Genomic DNA, 21,015 nt, shown 5'->3' with positions numbered 1-21,015 from the left:
AAGCCTTAGGGAAGCATTATGTGTCTGAGGTCTGATCTATTGTCTGGGAGGTCAGATGAGTGTTAATGCACTCTGCAAAGATTACACTCCCTCTCTAATTGCTCCGACACTTCCTTAAAGGATTTAAACAGTCAGGAAAGGTGATGCTCCTTGTCAATTTTTGTCTTCTGCCTGCAGTTGAAGTTTATCTGTCTTTCCACTGAGACCACTAGATCAAGTAGCCTCGCCAGTGTCAAAGGCATAAACTCTGAATTAATAGTGAAAGCAAGGAGAGATGTTATTTACAGCTCCATTATGACTTGCTCTTTAAATGCTTTGCATTCCATCTCTGGTGTTTACATTGTGAAAACAACAGCGTATTCGCGTTCAAAAAGGGGGGCTGAAAGAAATCCAAGGCTTCACTTTGACTTTTGATCAGGTTTGTTTTCATAATCTTGTCTCAATGACATAAGGGCCAGTATGGCATTTTGCATTGAATTTATTTCCGTTAAAGAAGTAAAGAATAGTGGACTTCAGCGTTTCCTCTGTGCTGCTTCCCCCCGCCAACACACACACACACATACACACACACACACACACACACACACACACACACTCCATTCTGAAATGTTTATCCTGAAGTAAGCACGTACAAGACTGACCCACACGTAGGACCTGATAACTTTGTCCAGACCATCATTATCAATTTCATATGTTGTGCAAACGCATTTTTAAAAACCTCTCCTCTCTGCATTAAAGAATGCTTACTCATTCCTCTGTGGTGTCTGGAAGCTGAGATAGTAATTTTATCAGACTCTGTATCTCTTACATTGCTTTGATTTTTAACTTAGTATTTTCTAAATGACACTCAAAAGCTTAAAGGAAGCTTTTACCAATTCTTCCATGATGGGAGTTAAGGAAATCCCGGGAATCTGTATGTTGCAGATGCGATATTGCGCTCCTTAAATTCATAGTCTGCCTTGCTATAGGAGTGGGGAGGGCAAGCTTGCATTTCGCCCTGAGCATATTCTGCCCACCATGCGCAGTTGCATCATTGAGAGGTAAGAATTCCTCTTAGATCTGTTCAAATTGCTAATATATGTGGCCTAGAGCCTGCAATATATTTATGTAGCTTCCAAAAGAGACTTGGGAGGATTCCCTGTAATTCAAGATGGTAGTCTGAATGATGGGTGTAGACGGATTTTTTTTTAAAGAAATCCTTATTTGTCCCACGGGATTTTCACACTTTTCAGCTGACGGCACTGTATTTTACTCATATTGTGTAAAGCTGTCAGTGTATGCGTTATGTGTGTCTCCTGAAGACTCTGAGCAGATGACGAGAACTATTGCTAGAGGGGGAAAAACACATTTGAATCAACATCTTCAGGAGAGAATTTCTCCAGTGTCTCTCTTTCCTGCTCCTATGTAGACTGTCCCTCACACTTTGTCTTATTGTATGTTCCCTTGCACTGTTGGTAGATTACACTGAATGTTTCATCTGTATATAAAAATTAAAAATTCAAACAAAAATCTGGCCCACATGAAGAACAGGCCCTTTGGGCATATGGTTCATTATGCATATTCGTTTAATTACTAAAACACTTGGGATGGCTTTCCTGCCCTTGCTCTCAACTGGCAAAGTTGGATCTCTTCTACTGCACAGAAAATGTAGCACAGGATTCTGTTCTGAAGGGGAAAAAAAGAAAAGGGGGAAAAAAAGAGCCTTTGAAGAAATTATTGGAATTCACCAAAAAGAGGTATGATTCTCAGTATGAAACCAATAGAAGTCAGAATCTCTCTCCTTTTTTTCTCTCCTGTTTTCGTCTCTTTCTCCCTCTGATTTCTACCACTGCCCCTGAAGGCTGGTTTTACTGTGGTTCGTTTATATGAATGCAAGCAGGGCAGGAATGTGAGACTAAGGGTTTGGGTTTCAAGTACATTCCCTCTGAGCGACTCAAGTCTCATGATGAAGCTGTCTAAGTTTTATTGGTTAGAAAGGCCATGCTATGAAAGTGTGACTTTAATTGATTTTTCAGGGCAAACAGGTGGTGATGGTTTAGACATGCCCTAGTCTCGGTGCCATTCCTAATTCGGAGCGGCACATATAATAGCTTTATTAAAATAAACAGTCTCCTGGCTTTGCTTTTACCTGAACATCTGCCTCTTGGATTTTAAAGGGCCTTTTAAAATATTTTCATTCTGTGCTTAAATGAATCTGATCCCAAAAAAGCTGAGGAAGACTTTATTTTCTATTCATGTCATCAAACTTATTATTTTTTGTTTGAAAGGAAAAACATTAAAATTCACACGGCATCTTTAAATAGGATCATTGTTGTTTCAGGAATTTTGGTGGTTGTTTTGGGAACATTTACTTACATGATGCAACAGATTTTAAACATAACAGGCCAAAAATTGAATTCGTACTTGCTGGGTTTTGATTTGAACTATTATTTTGGTGAGCAAAAGATTGTTTGAATGTCAGTGGTGTGTGTGTGTGTGTGTGTGTGTGTGAGTGTATGTGTGTATGTATGTGTGTACATGCATGCTTAAAGACCATATTTTGTGTTTCTTCCCGGTTTATAGTGATGTCTCAGCTTTGTCGGAAAGCTGCTTGGATTCCTCATCAAAATAAACTCAGGACTCCTAAGAGCATTTTTAAAGGAAAGGAAGATCCAAAGTTGGCATCAGTGTTGTTTTTAGTGGCAAGGATGTGTGGCTCTGATACAAGCACAATTTTCTTTTTGATTAAGCAAATAGGTAGTCTATCCAAGTAATGGGAGACCATCCAAGACATTCTTGATCCGATTCCTAAGGGAATTGTTCTTTGCTATAAAGAGCATCGCTCACTAACCCCTGTGGGAGAGTTCTTGAATTAAGGCACCTTAGTCTATTTTAAGCACACTGAACATGTAAAGAGCTACTGCAGGCTTAATGTGAACATATTGCAACCCTGCTTCTTTGAGTGCCAGAAATAAAGCTGCAAGTGGAGGAACTTAATACAGTGAACTGCTTTATTCCATCACTGCGCTAATGCTAATTAGATACACTTGCTTTATTACCCAGAGCGTTTTTCCTGTATTCATTCTGATCCAATCTTTCTGTGAATATGAAGGAGTAAGTCTTAAGTGTTCAGTTGAAGTTTTTAGTCAGAATTGCAGCCTGATGTTCATGTGACCAAAGTCGGGGAACACTTTTAGAGAATGCTTTGTCCACTCTGTCCGCTTTGTACAATTAGAGCCCCGTCAGACTTCTCCCACCGAGGGTACCCACGGTGCCAACAATTACACCTCCGGAATAAGTGAGACACTTACTGGTACATTTAATGGAATTTTTTCTTGACCTCCTCGAGATGCTCAGCTTTATGGGGAATGAATAAATATGTGATTTTTCCTCTCTTCCTTTAATCAGAGCAGATAATTTGCTGATGGCTTTGAAAGGTGTAGTTACCAAAATCAGACTTTCCACTGCTCAATTACTAGCTTCGGCAAAAACGCATAATGAGAAATTTATTGTCTGGTTCTAGACCTGGAATTATGATCATTCTGGGTGAAAAAGCCAATAGTTGCAGCACATCACATGCTTTGTCTCATTTAGTTTAGTGCTTTTCTACTTTTTAAAGTAGTTGTTCTGCCTTTATGAGTGGTGTGGGGATTTTTATTGGGCTACAGGTGATTGTTTGACTTGTTCCCATTTATGTAGAATCAAGAAATCAAGAAATGTAAAGTGTAGAGTGGCCGGTAACATGATACAAACCTTAACATGATGGGATTTTAATAAATACTTTATATTTAAAAGAGGGAAAAGATGATGATGTATTTAGAAAGGAATGCATGCATAAATACAAGATAGAATCATTTATTATTCTGTTTTTAAAAAAATCCCATTATACAGTCAAAAGGGGAAAATAAATGTCAACAAAAACTCTCTGTCTAGAAAAATACAGTCTAAAAGTCTCCAATTTATATTTAATATTAGTATATTAAGGACTTTTTATGTATAGACTTCCTCTAAAACCAGAATGGAATAAGCTACATTCTTCTAGAAATGTTCAGCTTAGTGTTATTGTGACATTGGCAGTTTGAAAATTACATACATTGTTTATTCAAACAGTTACAGAGGATAATAAAAGCAGGGAACACATAATCCAGGTATCTTTCTGCAAAAGTATTGGGAATAAACTGTCAGTTGTGATCATTCTCACACAAAACTAGAACTAATTGATGAACTAACTCTAAGAGAGAAGGCAAGACACCTAGTTTGATTTAACTCGCAATGAAGTGACCAGATCATTCCATGTCTTGTAGAAATAGTCAAAGGCAATGCCAGATAAACACCCAAAGTGGTATATTCTGATGCCCAAGAAAATAGGCGGTTAATCAATGTTGATTTGGTAAACTTTCTATGTATGTTACTCGAGCATGATGTAGAGGCACAAAGGTTTTGTTAGAGGATGGGAGAAAAGTGAGGGTCAGAGCAGGAAAGGACTTTTCAGTTCTGGACCCAATCTGAGTTGAGGTTTTCCAAAGTTATTCTTCCTTGATTGGTGCTGTTTTCCCCTTACCTCCTTCTAGGTGGAGGCTGGACTGGGAAGGACTGGGAAAAACAATTTCTTACCTAGACCCAGTGGTTCCTTCCAAAGGTGTAAAATTGGTTTTCTGGTCAGTCCAGATAGCCTTTCATAATTTCCCTAGATGTGTTCACCTTTTTTACATTATACTACTTTATTAGTTTTCTATTGCTATTGTAACAAGTTACCATACACATGAGTGGCTTAAGACAACACAAATTTATTATCTTACTGTTCTGGAGGTCAGGAGTCTACCACAGGTCTCACTGCACTAAAATCAAGGTGTTGGAAAGGCTGTGTTCCATTCTGGGGAGAATATGTTCCCTTTCCTTTTCCAGCTTCTAGAGGCTGCCCACATTCCTTGTCTCATGGCCCCTTCCTCCATCATATCCAGCAAGGGCACAAGGTTCAATCCTCACATGGCATCACTCTGACCTTGCTTCTGCCCTCACATCTTTTCCAGAATTTCTTTTTCTGCCTCCATCTTCCACTTTTAAAGACCCTTTGATTACATTAGACTCAACCAGATAATCCATGATGATCTTCCTAAGTTAAAGTCAGATGATCAGCAACCTTAACTCCATCAGTAGTCTTGATTTCTCTTTGCAGTGTAACATATTCACAAGGTCCGGGGAATAGGACGTGGATATCTTTGGGGTGCTATTATTCTGCCTACCACAACCATGCCTGTCTTCTACTCATGTTGCTTTCTGATGGATAAGGATTTCTGAAGCAAGCGTTGGTTCATTGCATAGATATTAATTTAGCATACATTTGGGGGGAGGGGGGAAGAGTTTATATATTATGGACATTTAAACCTGAGAATGGCTGAGAGGACTGTAATTACAAATATACAGAAGTCACATGTTATTAGTAACTTGAGAGACTGTTGGTATTTGGCTTGCTCTATCTGCTTCCCTGTGCTCATAGTGTATGGCTGGAGGGTCAGACATCTAGGAGGAAGCTATGTTCCTCTCCACACAGCAGATCTTGAATATCAGAACCCCAACAGGGAGAAGAATGGATGGGCTAGTTCTAGAGGGCAACCAAAAGGGGTAAAGGGACAAGGAGTGACTTGAAAGTTTGTCCAGGACTCAGATGTAATTCCTGGTAAGCAGGTGAATGTTACTGGGCATAAGATCCATGGCATTTCCCCACTTGATTCCCTGCGGTTAATAAAAATACAAGCCATGTTTAAAGGACCAACAAAAGCCTATATTCTCTGTAAAACACCCCTCAGCATCCCCGAGAAAAGTGGTTTTGCCCTTTTTCCTGGATTATTGCTGTTTCTTTCTAAAATTTTTCTCAATTTCTCATTTCCTTACCCCATTCCCATAATTAAGGGTAATTTGCTATTAGAATTATCTAGTTAAATATCTGATCCTATTATTTTTATTCTCTTTAAAAATCCATTAAAGACTTCTCCTTTAGTTTACGATCACATCTTCAACTTACTACCATGACATACAGGTCTTCCCACCAACTGGTCTATTGTTTTCCTTCTCAATGCCTTATTCCCTGTGTCCCTAGGAAAGTTCTGTAATCACAGAGAAGCTCATTCTTATTGCCCCTTAATGTTCACACACCCCCAACTCTAGTCCTAGCAACCACTTATCTATCTTCATCACCATAATTTTGTCACTTCACGAATGTCATATAGAAGGAATCTTATATTATGTTACCTTTTGGAATGCACTTTTTTTTCACTCAGCGTAATGGCTTTCAGATCCATCCAAGTTGCATGCATCAATAGTTGACTCATGTCATGAATTTTTGAAAAATCAGAATACTGGGTAACATCAGACCTAATCTCACATGATGACAGTCAGCTGAAGTTGAGTACAGGGTGGACCCCTTGGAGAAGGTTTACAATCTGAGCGCACCCTGGTCCCCAACACTCCCCATGGTCTTACACCTGGGCTTCCTGTACTTTATATTTTACCCTGACCCCTGTAGGCATCTGGGTCTGTAACCCCTGAGAGTAGCTACCATTTCTGAAACTGATGTAAAATGAGCAGTGTTTCACACATTAATATATCTGATATGGGAAAACAAATTGTATCCCCCTTCTTAGATGAGATGGGGAAACAAAGTATCAAGTAGTAAGTTTTGACAGAGTTAAAAAAAAATCTGCATGTCCTATTATGTTTATGGAGTGTCTACAAATGTATTAGACCACAGATTTTTTTTTTTAAACACTGTTGACTACAAAGGAATTTGTACAGGTGTGGGGGAGAGGTGTCAGGGGTCATGGGGGTGGGACTATTAGGAAGAATGCTGCTACTCGTTTATTCCCAAGGCCGAAAATAGAGAAAGTGAGGAAAGCACACAGACAACTGCTGCTCAGAAACTCGGCATCACCCCAAAATTTTGTACCCATCATAGTTTTGGGGTGTGTGTGTGTGTGTGTGTGTGTGTGTGTGTGTGTGTGTGTGTGTTGTTTGGTGGTGTCTTTCCTCCTTTTCTTCTTTATCACCCATCCTGGCCTTCCTCACTTTCAAAAACAGCTCTTTGTCCTTCATAGCAGCTGTAAAACAATAGAAGTGGCTGCTTGGGAGCGCTTAATTCCAAGGCTTTGGAAGGCATTCCTAGGTCAGTGCAAAATCATAGCCATTATTTCCTGTAGTATGTTACCTGCCATAAAAATTTTATTATAAAATATATTGTATATACAAGGGAGTTGATAAAACCATGCACATACGTGTACATTTTAAAGAATAAGAATCACTTGTTTACTTCCACTCAACTTAAAAAATGAAAATTCCCATTATTTCATTTTTATTTATTTATTTTTAAACATCTTTATTGGAGTATAATTGCTTTACAATATTGTGTTAGTTTCTGCTGTATAACAAAGTGAATCATCTATTTGTATATATATACCCCCATATCCCCTCCCTCTTGCGTCTCCCTCCCACCCTCCCTATCCCACCCCTCTAGGTGATCACAAAGCACTGAGCTGATCTCCCTGTGCTATGCAGCTGCTTCCAACTAGCTATCTGTTTTACATTTGGTAGTGTATATATGTCAGTGCTACACTTTCACTTCGTCCCAGCTTACCCTTCGCCCTCCCCATGTCCTAAAGTCCATTCTCTACATCTGCGTCTTTATTCCTTTCCTGCCCCTCAGTTCCTCAGAACCACTTTTTTTGTTTATATTCCATATATATGTGTTAGCATACAGTATTTGTTTTCCTCTTTCTGACTTACTTCACTCTGTATGACAGACTCTAGGTCCATCTACCTCACTACAAATAGCTCATTTCATTTCTTTTTATGGCTGAATAATATTCCATTGCATATATGTGCCACATCTTCTTTATCCATTCATCTGTTGATGGACATTTAGGTTGGTTTCATGTCCTGGCTATTGTAAATAGTACTGCAAAGAACATTGTGGTACATGTCTCTTTTTGAACTATGGTTTCTCAGGGTATATGCCCCATAGTGGGATTGCTGCGTCATATGGTAGTTCTATTTTTAGTTTTTAAAGGAACCTCCATACTGTTCTCCATAGTGACGGTATCAATTTATATTCCCACCAACAGTGCAAGAGGGTTCCCTTTTGTCCACACCCTCTCCAGCATTTATTGTTTGTAGATTTTTTTTTCACACACACACACTGTATTTTACTTTTACAACAGATAAATAGACTGACACCAAGCATTGTAAATGGATGACCACAACAAAAACAACAATGATTGCAATTACCAAACACGAAACACACTCATACTCTGTCATAATACAGACATTCAGTCCAGTAATCCTCCACTGTAACAGCTCCTTTACTTTGCAGTGAAAATTGATTTGTATATTCTTTGCCTCTGAGTCCCTGTGGGATTTTTTTTTTTAATTCAAACAGAAAGTCACAAAAATTATAATCATCCTCATCAGTTCACTCAGTCCCATGTAATTAATTTTTTTTTCATCTTGATCTTTTGTTAGCACTTTTATGAGTTCATCAGTTTTTCATTAGAATTGTGAAAATGATTATTCTAGATTTTTTGATGATGGCCATTCTGACTGGTGTGAGGTGATACCTCATTGTAGCTTTGATTTGCATTTCTGTAATGATTAGTGATGTTGAGCATCCTTTCATGTGTTTCTTGGCAATCTGTATATCTTCTTTGGAGAAATGTCTATTTAGGTCTTCTGCCCATTTTTGGATTGGGTTGTTTGTTTTTTTGATATTGAGCTGCATGAGCTGCTTGTATATATTGGAGATTAATCCTTTGTCATTTGCTTGGTTTGCAAATATTTTCTCCCATTCTGAGGGTTGTCTTTTCATCTTGTTTATGGTTTCCTTTGCTGTGCAAAAACTTTTAAGTTTCATTAGATCCCATTTGTTTATTTTTGTTTTTATTTCCATTTCTCTAGGAGGTGGGTCAAAAAGGATCTTGCTGTGATGTATGTCATAGAGTGTTCTTCCTATGTTTTCCTCTAAGACTTTTATAATGTCTGGCCTTACATTTAGGTCTTTAATCCATTGAGTTTATTTCTGTGTATGGTGTTAGGAAGTGTTCTAGTTTCATTCTTTTACATGTAGCTGTCCAGTTTTCCCAGCACCACTTATTGAAGAGGCTGTCTTTTCTCCATTGTATATTCTTGCCTCCTTTATCAAAGATAACATAACCATATGTGCATGGGTTTATCTCTGGGCTTTCTATCCTGTTCCATTGATCTATATTTCTGTTTTTGTGCCAGTACTATACTGTCTTGATTATTGTAGCTTTGTCATATAGTCTGAAGTCCGGGAGCCTGATTCTTACAGCTCCATTTTTCTTTCTCAAGATTGCGTTGGCTATTCAGGGTCTATTGTGTTTCCATACAAATTGTGAAATTTTTTGTTCTAGTTCTTTGAAAAATACCACTGGTAGTTTGATAGGGATTGCATTGAATCTGTAGATTGCTTTGGGTAATATAGTCATTTTCACAATGTTGATTCTTCCAGTCCAAGAACATGATATATCTCTCCATCTGTCTGTATCATCTTTAATTTCTTTCATCAGTGTCTTATAGTTTTCTGCATACAGGTCTTTTGTCTCCTTATGTAGGTTTATCCCTAGGTACTTTTTTCTTTTTGTTGCAATGGTAAATGGGAGTGTTTCCTTAATTTCTCTTTGAGATTTTTTGTTGATAGTGTATAGAAATGCAAGAGATTTAAGAGCATTAATTTTGTATCCTGCTACTTTACCAAATTCATTGATTAGCTCTAGTAGTTTTCTGGTAGCATCTTTAGGATTCTCTATGTATAGTATCATATCATCTGCAAACAGTGATAGTTTTAATTCTTCTTTTCCGATTTAGATTCCTTTTATTTCTTTTTCTTCTCTGATTGCCATGGATAAAACTTCCAAAACTATGTTGAATAATAGTGCTGAGAGTGGGCAACCTTGTCTTGTTCCTGATCTTAGAGGAAATGGTTTCATTTTTTCACCATTGAGAACAACGTTGGCTGTGGGTTTGTCATATATGGCCTTTACTGTGTTGAGGTAGGTTCCCTGTATGCGTACTTTCAAGAGAGTTTTTATCATAAGTGGGTGTTGAATGTTGTCAAAATCTTTTTCTGCATCTGTTGAGATTATCATAAGGTTTTTCTTCTTCAGTTTGTTAATACGGTTTATCCCATTGATTATTTCCGTATATTGAAGAATCCTTGCATTCCTGGGATAAACGCCACTTGATCATGGTGTATGATCCTTTTAATGTGCTGTTGGATTCTGTTTGCTAGTAGTTTGTTGAGGATTTTTGCATCTATGTTCATCAGTGATATTGGCCTGTAGTTTTCTTTTTTTGTGACATCATTGTCTGGTTTTGGTATCAGGTTGATGGTGGCCTGGTAGAATGAGTTTGGGAGTGTTCCACCCTCTGCTATATTTTGGAAGAGTTTGAGAAGGATAGGTGTTAGCTCTTCTCTAAATGTTTGATATAATTCACCTGTGAAGCCATCTGGTCCTGGACTTTTGTTTGTTGGAAGCTTTCTAATCACATTTTCAATTTCAGTGCTTGTGATTGGTCTGTTTATATTTTCTATTTCTTCCTGGTTCAGTCTTGGAAGGTTGTGCTTTTCTAAGAATTTGTCCTTTTCTTCCAGGTTGTCCATTTTTTTGGCATATAGTTGCTTGTAGTAATCTCTCATGATCCTGTGTATTTCTGCAGTGTCAGTTGTTACATCTCCTTTATCATTTTTAATTCTGTTGATTTGAGACTTCTCCCTTTTATTCTTGACGAGTCTGGCTAATGGTTTATCAGTAGTGTTTATCTTCTCAAAGAACCAGCTTTTAGTTTTATTGATCTTTGCTATCATTTCCTTCATTTCTTTTTCATTTATTTCTAATCTGATCTTTATGGTTTTTTTCCTTCTGCTAACTTTGGGTTTTTTTGTTCTTCTTTCTCTAATTGCTTTAGGTGTAAGGTGTGGTTGTTTGTTTGAGATTTTTCTTGTTTCTTGAGGTAGGATTGTATTGCTATAAACTTCCCTCTTAAAACTGCTTTTGGTGCATCCCTAAGGTTTTGGGTCGTCATGTTTTCATTGTCATTTGTTTGTAAGTATTTTTTGATTTCCTCTTTGATTTCTTCAGTGATCTCTTGGTTATTTAGTGGTGTATTGTTTAGCCTCCATGTGTTTGTATTCTTCACAGTTTTTTTCCTGTAATTGATATCTAGTCTCATAGAGTTGTGGTCAGAAAAGATACTAGATATGACTCCAATTTTCTTAAATTTACCAAGCCTTGATTTGTGACCCAAGATACGATCTATCCTGGAGAATGTTCCATGAGCACTTGAGAAGAAAGTGTATTCTGTTGTTTTTGGATGGAATGTCCTATAAATATCAGTTAAGTCCATCTTGTCTAATGTGTCATTTAAAGCTTATGTTTCCTAATTTATTTTCATTTTGGATGATCTGTCCATTGCTTAAAGTGGGGTGTTAAAGTCCCCTACTATGATTGTGTTACTGTCAATTTCCCCTTTTATGGCTGTTAGCCCTTGCCTTATGTATTGAGGTGCTCCTTTGTTGGATGGTTAAATATTTACAATTGTTATATCTTCTTCTTTGATTGATCCCTTGATCATTATGTAGTGTCCTTCTTTGTCTCTTGTAATAGTCTTTATTTTAAAGTCTATTTTGTCTGATATGGGAATTGCTACTCCAGCCTTCTTTTGATTTCCATTTGCATGGAATATCTTTTTCCATTCCCTCACTTTCAGCCTGTATGTGCCCCTAGGTCTGAAGTGGGTCTCTTGTAGACAGCATATATACGGGTCTTGTTTTTGTATCCATTCAGCCAGTCCATGGCTTTTGGTTGGAGCATTTAATCCATTTACATTTAAGATAATTATCGATGTGTATGTTCCTATTACCATTTTCTTCATTGTTTTGTGTTTGGTTTTGTAGGTCTTTTCCTTCTCTTGTGTTTGCTGCCTAGAGAAGTTCCTTTAGCATTTGTTGTAAAGCTGGTTTGATGGTGCTGAATGCTCTTAAATTTTGCTTGTCTGTGAGGTTTTAATTTCTCCGTCGAATCTGAATGAGATCCTTGGTAGGTAGAGTAATCTTGGATGTAGGTTTTTCCCTTTCATCACTTTATATATGTCCTGCCACTCCCTTCTGGCTTGCAGAGTTTCTGCTGAAAGATCCGCTGTTAACCTTATGGGGATTCCCTTGTATGTTATTTGTTGTTTTTCCCTTGCTGCTTTTAATATTTTTTCTTTGTATTTAATTTTTGATAGTTTGATTAATATGTGTCTTGGCGTGTTTCTCCTTGGATTTATCCTGTATGGGACTTTCTGTGCTTCCTGGACTTTATTGACTATTTCCTTTCCCATGTTAGGGAAGTTTTCAACTATAATCTCTTCAAATATTTTCTCAGACCCTTTCTTTTTCTCTTCTTCTTCTGGGACCCCTATAATTTTAATGTTGTCCCAGTGGTCTCTGAGACTGTCCTCAGTTCTTTTCATTCTTTTTACTTCATTCTGCTCTGTGGTAGTTATTTCCAGTATTTTATCTTCCAGTTCACTTATCCGTTCTTCTGACTCAGTTATTCTGCTGTTGATTCCTTCTAAAGAATTTTTAGTTTCATTTATTGTGTTGTTCATTATTGTTTGCTCTTTAGTTCTTCTAGGTCCTTGTTAAACCTTTCTTGTATGTTCTCCATTCTATTTCCAAGATTTTGTATCATCTTTACTATCATTACTGTGAATTCTTTTTCAGGTAGACTGCATATTTCCTCTTCATTTATTTGGTCTGGTTGGTTTTTACTTTGCTCCTTCATCTGCTGTATATTTCTCTGTCTTCTCATTTTGCTTAACTTACTGTGTTTGAGGTCTCCTTTTTGCAGGCTGCAGGCTTGTAGTTCCTGTTGTTTATGTTATTTGCACCATGTGGGTGAGGTTGGTTCAGTGGCTTGTGTAGGCTTCCTAGTGGAGGGGACTGGTGCCTATGTTCTTGTGGGTGGGGCTGGATCTTGTCTTTCTGGTGGGCAGTGCCATGTCTGGTGGTGTGTTTTGGGGTGTCTTTGAACTTAGTATGATTTTAGGCAGCCTCTCTGCTAATGGGTGGGGTTGTGTTCCTGTCTTGCTAGTTTTTTGGCATGGGGCATCCAGCCCTAGAGCTTGCTGGCTGTTGGTTGGAGTTGGGTCTTAGGGTTGAGATGGAGATCCCTGGGAGAGCTGTCACCGATTGATATTACATGGGGCTGGGAAGTCTCTGGTGGTCCAATGTCCTGAACTTGGCTCTCCCACCTCAGAGGCTCAGGCCTGATACCAGGCCGGAGCACCAAGACCCTGTCAACCACGCGGCTCAGAAGTAAAGGGAGGGCTTCCCTGGTGGCGCAGTGGTTGAGAATCTGCCTGCCAATGCAGGGGACACGGGTTCGAGCCCTGGTCTGGGAAGATCCCACATGCCGTGGAGCAACTAGGCCTGTGAGCCACAACTACTGAGCCTGCGGGACTGGAGCCTGTGCTCCACTGTAAGAGAGGCTGTGATAGTGAGAGCCCCGCGCACTGCAATGAAGAGTGGCCCCCGCTGGCCACAACTAGAGAAAGCCCTCGCACAGAAACGAAGACCCAACACAGCCAAAAATAAGTAAATACATTAATTAATTAATTAATTAATTTTTTAAAAATGGCGTAGTATTTGCATATAACCAATGCAACATCCTCCCATATACTTTAAAAAAAAAGAAGAAGAAGTAAAGGGAGAAAAAAAGAAAAGAAAAAAAATGATTAAAATAAAAAAATAGTAATAAAAGAAAAAGAAGAGAGCAACCAAACCAATAAACAAATCCACCAATGCTATCAAGTGCTAAATCTAAACTAAGATAAACATAAAAATCAGAAGCTAGTCAGTCACAAACAGCAAACCCCAAGTCTATGGTTGCTCCCAGAGTCCACCACCTCAATTTTGGGATGATTTGTTGTCTGTTCAGGTAATCCACAGATGCAGGGTACATCAAGTTGATTGTGGGGATGTAATCCACTCCTCCTGAGGCTGCTGGGAGAAATTTCCCTTTCTCTTCTTTGTTCACACAGCTCCCGGGGTTCAGCTTTGGTTTTGGCCCCACCTCTGCATGTAGGTTGCCCTCAGGCATCTGTTCCCGCCCACACAGGAGGGGGTTAACGAAGCAGCTGATTAGGATGCTCTTGCTCACTCAGGCCAGGGGGAGGGACGGGTATGGTAGTCATAATTGGAATGCGGGGCGAGCCTGCGGCGGCAGAGGCCAGCGTGACATTGCAACAGCCTGAGGCGCACCGTGTGTTCTCCTGGGGAAGTTGTCCCTGGATCACGGGACCCTGGCAGTGGCGGGCTACACAGGCTTCCGGCAGGGGGGTCGGGGGGTGTGGACAGTGACCTGTGCTTGGACACAGGATTCTTGGTGGCAGCAGCAGCGGTAACGTTTCATTCCCGTCTCTGGGGTCCGAGCTGATAGCCACAGCTTGCGCCCGTCTCTGAAGCTCGTTTTGGTGCTGCTCTGTATCCCCTTTCCTCACACACCACGAAACAATGGTCTCTTGCCTCTTAGGCAGTTCCAGACTTTTTCCCAGACTCCCTCCTGGCTAGCTGTGGTGCACTAGCCCCCTTCAGGCTGTGTTCACGCCGCCAACCCCAGTCCTCTCCCTGGGATCTGACCTCCAAAGAAGCCGGAGCCTCAGCCCCCAGCCCCCACCCACCCCGGCGGGTGAGCAGACAAGCCTCTCAGGCTGGTGAGTGCTGGTCGGCACTGATTCTCTGTGCAGAAATCTCTCTGCTTTGCCCTCTGCACCCCTGCTGTTGCGCTATCCTCCGTGACTCTGAAGCTTCCCCCCCTCACCCCACCCACCCCCCAGTCTCTGCCAACGAAGGGGCTTCCTAGTATGTGGAAACTTTTCCTCCTTCACAGCTCCCTCCCAGAGGTGCAGGTCCTGTCCCTATTCTTTTGTCTCTGTTTTTTTTTTTTTCTTTTGCCCTCCCCAGGTACATGGGGACTTTCTTGCCTTTTGGGAAGTCTGAGGCCTTCTGCCAGCGTTCAGTGGGTGTTCTGTAGGAGTTGTTCCACATGTAGATGTATTTTTGATGTATTTGTGGGGAGGAAGGTGATCTCCATGTCTTACTGCTCCATCATCTTGAAGGTCCCCCCCTCCCATTATTTTAGATTCCTTCCTCTGCCTCTTTGTTACTGAATCCTTCTTCCCTCATCCCCAGAAGTAGTGGTAACACTGAATGTGTGTCTGTGGTTTTACTACCTTTGTATCTATCTTGAACAGTGTAATTCAATTTTGTCTGCTTTTTTAAGATTTTATAAAGGAATTGTGTAATACTTTTAGGTCTTACTCTGTGACTTACAAATTAATTCACTCAGTATTGTTTTTGACCTTCGTCCATGTGGTCAAAATGTGACCTTCAAAAAAAAATGTGACCTTCAGATATCTTCATTGTGTATGATATATAACTTTATGCATAAGTTATTTATCCATTCTACTCTAGAAAGGTATTTGAATTGATTGCAGGCTTGATTGGGGTTTTTTGTTTGTTGATTGGTTTGCTTGTTTTTCAGCTATTATGAAAAGTGGTCTTGTCAACATTGTACATTTCATCTGGCAGACATGTGCAAGACTTTAGAGCAATGGCTCTCAATATGTAGTGCCTGGAGAGTAGCATCAGCATCACCTAGAAACTTTGCAGAAATGAATTTCTTGGGCTCCACCCCACTCCTGCTGAACCAGGAACTGTGGGTGGGACCCAGAGATCTTGTCTACACCAGTCCTCTGGCATTTCCCATGCATGGTAAAGTCTGAAACCCACTGCTCCCAAGTTTATACCTAGGAGTAAAAATGCACATTATCTGATATACACATTCTGCTTAATAGTTAATGCAACCGTTTCCCAAGTTACTGAACCGTCAGCATCAAATAAAAGTTATCAGCGTTCTACATCTTAGAAAACTCTTCTCATTGTATGATTTCTAAGTTGTGTCAATCTCATGAGTTGTCGTACTTTGTTGTGGTTTTAATTTCCATTTTCCTCATTACTAATAATATATATAGGTTTGGGGACCTTTCCACTCCTTTTTTCTTCTTTTGCCTAATTTTCTTCCCCCCTCTACCTTTTTATTGATTTGTAGAAGTGTTTTATGTAATCTAGGTAGAACTTCTTTGTAATAGAAATATCTTCTCCAAGTTTGTGGCTTATTTTTTTCCATTATAATTTTTGATGAACAAACTTCTTACACTTAATGTCAAATTTATTAATTATTTTCACGGTGGTTTGTGCATTTTGTGTCACTGTTGAGGGATCGTTCCCAGTCTCAAAGTCATAAAGACGCTCTTTAAATTTTTTATGGTTTTACTTTTTATATTAAATTTAAAAATCTGCTTGTGAATTGATTTCATTTTTGTATTTTGGGTACCAACTGATCCAGTACCATTTCTTGAATATTCTACTTTTCCTCACAGATCTACAATTTCCACCAGGTCATATTGTAAATCAGGTTTCCTTATATAGGTGGGCTTGTCCATTCATTGGTCTCTTGTCTACACCAGTACCAATGTTACACAAGCATCACTTGAATTTAGCATTGTCCTTCCCAATTTGTTTTTCATCTTCAAGAATGCCTAGGCTCTTCTTGGCATTTTGCTCTTCCACGTAATAGTTAGAATTGACATGTTGTGTTTCACAAAAAATAGAACAAGACAAAGCCAATATGGAAAATGAGTCAGAATCAAAATTATCGAGTTAACTGTCAGGATCATGCCATTGATAAAGAACAGCAGAATGAAGCCAAATTAACTAGAAGTAAAAATAAGAGAAAAATTGGTGAAGTAGAATATGTGTGTAAAATAAAAAGGAATAATAGTTAAAAGCTGTCTCTTTGAAAAACTAACAAAATGGGTTATTCTTTCCTGAGAGTTTTCAATGTACAAAGAGTAAAGACACAAATAAATAACAGCAGGCATTGAATGGGGAGATAATTCAGATGGGCAGAGATTAAACATATGAGGATATTATGAAGTTTTATGCTTAAAACGTTGAAAGATGTATGAAAGAGATGAAACCTGTACCACAGTGTATCCAAATGACTGAAAAAGAATGAGAACTTGAATGGTCCTACACCCACTAAATAATTGAATCAGTGGTTTAATGTCTTACCAGAAAACAAAACATAGGCCCAGGCAACTTTAGAGACACGTTTTTACCAAACATTCAAGGAGCAGATAAATCCTATATTATACAGATTCTTTTCAATTGTCTTCTGGCTGTTATCTTTTCCGTTGAAAAGTCAGTTGTCATTTTGATTGTTGTTCATTGTGGAGGAAATGTGATTTTTCTTTAAACTTCATTATATCTACTTTTCCGCTTTCTTTTGGTCATGAATTATATGCAGTTTTACTATGAGATGCCTGCCTGTGATTTTTTTCCCCTTCATCCTATTTGAGGTTCTTTAAATCTGTAACTTCACAGCTTTTATATTAGGTTTTTGGAAATTCTCATTCAATATCATTTATAGCTTTTCCCCATTTCTCTCTTACTCTCTTTTTCTGGACTCCAAGTTTTTACATCTAAATTAAACCTTTCTAAATGTGCCATGTAGCTGCTTTTTTTTTCGGTGTATTTTGTCATCATGTTTATATCTGCTTTAAGTATAGATATTTTCTACTAATACTCCAAATCACAAATGCTCTCTTTTCTGCTCTGCTATTAAATTCATTTAGTGAGCTCTTCATTTCACTTATACTTTTTTAAAAAAAATTTCTATTTCCATTGGATTCTATTTCATAGACCCCAGTTCTCTGCTGATATTGTCCATTTTTTAAAAAATTTATTTATTTATTTATTTATTTTTGGCTGTGTTGGGTCTTCGTTTCTATGCGGGGGCTTTCTCTAGTTGCAGCGAGCGGGGGCCACTCTTCATCGTGGTGCGCGGGCCTCTCACTACCGCGGCCTCTCTTGTTGCGGAGCACAGGCTCCAGACGTGCAGGCTCAGTAGTGGTGGCTCACGGTCCCAGTTGCTCCGCGGCATGTGGGATCTTCCCAGACCAGGGCTCGACCCCATGTCCCCTGCATTGGCAGGCAGATTCTCAACCACTGCGCCACCAAGGAAGCCCCTCTCCATGTTTTTTAATCCGTTTTTATGTATATATTAAGATGGTATATGTGTATATATCAATATACACATATGTATATTATATATTATGGCATAAATATGTATAAATTAATCATGGCTATTTTAAAATTTATAACTGGTAACTCTTACATCTAAATAAGCTTTTTGTTCTCATTGTCTGTTTTTCTCTTGATTTTTTGGTCATTGTTTTTTAATCCTGACCATACCTGGTTATTTTTTATCACATACTGGATAAGATTTATTAAAACATTTTAGAGGATATGGAATATATTATTTTCCACAAGAGAGGATGTAGAGGAGGCAGTGAGGGTCTAGCAAGTCAGAATGATCCTGTCAGGGATTGAAATGATCCAAGGTAGGAAGGATTTCAAGCATTTTGAGGATTGATCTATTTCTGGTTTTACCCCTATGCTTAGTGCTTCAGGAGTCTTAATAAAATTCTGTAGTGTTTACTAGAGGCCTTATTTTTTAAGAGTCCTTAACCTCCAGTTTTTATTTCCCAACTCAGTGAGATTGCCAAAAACTTTTAGTTCCCACTTTCTGCTTGGCCTCAACTTTTCATTCTAACCTCACATGCTTTAGGAAACAGTAAATTTCTCAAGGAGACATGCATGCAGAATGTCAGGCTTGCATCTCTACTATTCCTTTCGTCCTTCAAGTCCTGGCTGCCATAGTTCCCCTGCACTCCAATTTTTACCTCCCTAGATTATTAAGATTGAAGCGAGCTCTAAACTGCTCCTGTGTGCTCAGTCACTTGTCTTACACAGTGAATTGGCAAAAACAAAAAAAATATAACAAAAAACTCTGAAGGAGTTAAAGCAAAAGCAAACTAAGATGTACCTCACTGCGTTTGTCTGTTATCCTTGATCTTGTCCCCTCAGGTCCTGGATGCCTTGATTCCCCTCAAACGTCTTCATACAGAGTTTGTATAGATTATTCAATTTTCACAGCTGTTTTGGGGGTTTCTGTTTGTTTTTTGTGGATTATTTTGTTTTATGCAGAAAGAATGAGAGAAAGCTTCAGCTTCATACTGAAAAAGCTGAAATTTACATGTTTACTTAACATACAAGCTTAACAACAAGGGCGTCTTAGAATTTTTCAAATCAACCCATACCTCTCCCAGTTTATGGGCTTTTGCTGTCCCCTGTTTTACTACTAGATTGTCTCATTACACACAAATTAAACCTTTTTTTTTTTAATACGTCCATGTTTATTTAGACTGGTATACACATTTACCATTGCTTTTGAACACATACATTCTCATGTTCAGCCTTTTTATACCAGGGACAATTTTCCTTCTCTTTGAAATAAATCTATTATATGTACTTTCATGAGGGTCTTTGTGTGATAAGCACTACTGGCTCATGCTTTTCTGGAAAAGTCTCAGTTTTACTTGTAAGACAATTTGCTAGGTACAAGTTTCTAAATTGAAAGACTGAAAGCATATGTATTTAAGTTATTCTACTCTCTCCTTGTTTCCCTTGTTGCATTGAGATATAAAGTCACTCAAATTGCTTTTTCTTCACAGTTGAATTGTCTTTTCTCTCTAGCTGCTTGTGAATGTTTCTACATTTTTCCCAAGTATTCTTCAGTTCTACCATGACATTTTTAGGCCTAAATTCTTCTTTATTTATCCTGATGTGGGTTTATTTGATCTTCCTATATGGTATATTTCAACAGTTCTGGAAAATCCTCAGGCATTGTATCTTCATATATTGCTTCCCTGTTCTCTCATTAACCCTTTGTCCCCTCAACACCCATCAGACGTATGTCAGACCTTCTTGTTTCTATCTTCCATGTCTTTTAACCTCTTACATATCTGTATCTTTGTTTCTCTCATCTCCATTCTGAAGAGCTTCTTTGGAATTATTTCTCAGTTCACTAATTTTCTCTTCAGCTGTTTATAATCTGTTAATTAACATAGCCATTGCATTTAAATGTTATCCTCTCCACTTTATATTGTTCCTCACCAGTAATCCAGCTCAGATTCCATGGTCCATTTTAAAAATAATTTCCTTTCCTTCTCTACCTTCATTATACTTGATTAGCAGCCTCAGGTAAGCATGGCTAGAGAAACACATACAGTGCCTCCTGACAATTATATTACATTTCTATGAGCCATTCTCTTTTCCTCTCTTCTAGACTATTTTATAACTTCTCTTCTGTCCTCAAACTCTAATACCTTCTCCCTGTCCTCACTCAGATCATGACCATGGTTGACACAAGTACCCATCTACTGCTATCTTGCCCTCACCATACCTACCTATCCCCCTACCAACATCTATGCCTGTATCCTCTGCTTTCCCTCCTCTAACTATGAATCACTGAATTGTTGCTTCTGAAGACCAACCCTCCATCTGTGCACTGACTCCTGCTCCTACCCACTGTTTCAAAACTATTGTTCCAACTCTTCTTTCTTCTGTCTCCTACATCATCATTTTTTTCTCCCTCTCTCTCCTGTATTGTTGCTACATCCCCTTCCAGCTTCCACCCTATTTCTCTGCTCTTCTTTATATCAAACTGTTTCATAGAGTTATCTCTACTCACTGTCTATAGTTTTGCTGTTCTCTCTTAAACTCACTGTTATCTGATTTTTGTCTTATCACTGCAGTCAGCTGCTCATTTCAAATCACCAATGACCAATTTTCAGTGACTGTCTTATTTAGAAATGTATTGTTGCCCTCCTCTTTGTTTATCTTGTTTTCTAGGACAGCACAATCTCCCAGTGTATCTCTTTTGCTCTGACTGCTCCTCAGTCTCCTTTTCTGGTTCCTTTTCATCTTCTCCAACCCATAAATTTGCACTTTTCTAGGGATCACTACACTTGTAGGCCATTTCTCTCTACTGTTACTTCCTTGTTAAAATTATCCAA

At 38.7% G+C, this 21,015-nt stretch overlaps 1 protein-coding gene across 17 annotated transcripts in view; it reads left to right on the top strand.

The window, feature by feature from the left end:
• The window catches only part of MCTP2 (multiple C2 and transmembrane domain containing 2), a 259,511-nt gene that overhangs the window by 188,080 nt on the left and 50,416 nt on the right, over window positions 1-21,015 (top strand). The window lies entirely within an intron of this gene.

The sequence above is a fragment of the Balaenoptera physalus genome, assembly GCF_965194825.1.
Source record: "Balaenoptera physalus genome assembly, chromosome: 2".
Lineage (NCBI taxonomy): Eukaryota > Metazoa > Chordata > Mammalia > Artiodactyla > Balaenopteridae > Balaenoptera > Balaenoptera physalus.
This window is presented reverse-complemented; position numbering and strand designations above follow the sequence as displayed.